A 1,330-nucleotide genomic window follows, 5' to 3' on the forward strand; every position below is an offset into this window, starting at 1 on the left:
AGTAGGGTTTTGCATGGTGGGAGTTTAAAAAGGTAAAGGTTTATGGTAATTCACATGTAAATCTCTTCTGAGTAGTGTTAGTTCTGAGCAGAACCGGTGGTTTACAACTCAACACATGCGGGTGCATTCTAAAAGCCTCGCGTGAATGTCTAATATTGTGTAAATTAATTTGATAGAAATGTATTATATTTGCCACTTCTTATATACCGCGGTTATTTAACTATTTGTTTACTCATTTCTGAGGACAACCCCCCCCCCCCCCCCCAACAACAAAAAACACAATCTATAGCTCCATGCCAGTGATTCTTTTAAGTGGGTTGCTTATGTGGGTTGCTAGGGCTAAAAAAAAACAGCCTTCAATACGATCTTACTTTAGTGCCTTAAAATACTTGTTTCTTAACTAGTATGTTTACTTCGAGCAGTCAAATGAAATTTCGTAACAGACTTAATCATTTAAATATTTCACTTTTATTTGATGATATTTTGATCACACTATATCCATTTTCGAAAACCGGTATAATATTCTCAATATGCATTATACATCATAGTGTAGCCTATAAAGGAGGATTACTTATTACGAGTTTCACTTCACATCTTTCCCTCTAATCACAATTTGGATACTTTTTTTTAGGGAGGGACTTTACCATCACTACTCCATCACTAGTGTGTGATTCATCTTCCAGAATTCCTACCACTGGGATCAATTGCTTAGAGCTGCTTAAGCAGAAAATTATCGCTTAACAATTTTCTGCTTAGCAGAAATGAGCACGATACCAGTCACATATTGTACGTGGTATTTTGGTTGGTTATTCCTATTTCACAAAGAGTTAGGACTATAGTCCTAACTTAGGACTAGTCCTATAGGAGATAATATTACACAGTTAAAGTAAACTCGTCCTGACTCGAGATAAGACTAGTCTTATCTCTTTGTGAAATCCACCCCTGGTAAGCAAAATGTTGTTTTGTTGAGTTATAATTATGTCTGTGCTTAAGCGGCTCTATGAAATTGGGCCCAGGTTGTACACATAATTTGTATGATCAATAATGGTTTTCATTTTACTATACAGTTCTATCGGATTGTTGGTTTAAAATGTTTTGAAGACATTTTGTTTATAATCACATTAAAAAGTTTACTTTGTGCTGACACATGATTGTTTACTGAATCCCGACACCGATTGATCTTAGATACAATATTGCAAGCCAAATTATCTTAATACCAATCTAGGCCTTCCCAAGAATTGAGGTAAAACAAAATGCAGATATTCTGCCAAATATGCACAACGTGCTGTATACAATCATTAAATAAGAATTATCAAACAAGAGCCATTGC

The sequence above is a fragment of the Asterias rubens genome, chromosome 5 (genome assembly GCF_902459465.1).
Source record: "Asterias rubens chromosome 5, eAstRub1.3, whole genome shotgun sequence".
Lineage (NCBI taxonomy): Eukaryota > Metazoa > Echinodermata > Asteroidea > Forcipulatida > Asteriidae > Asterias > Asterias rubens.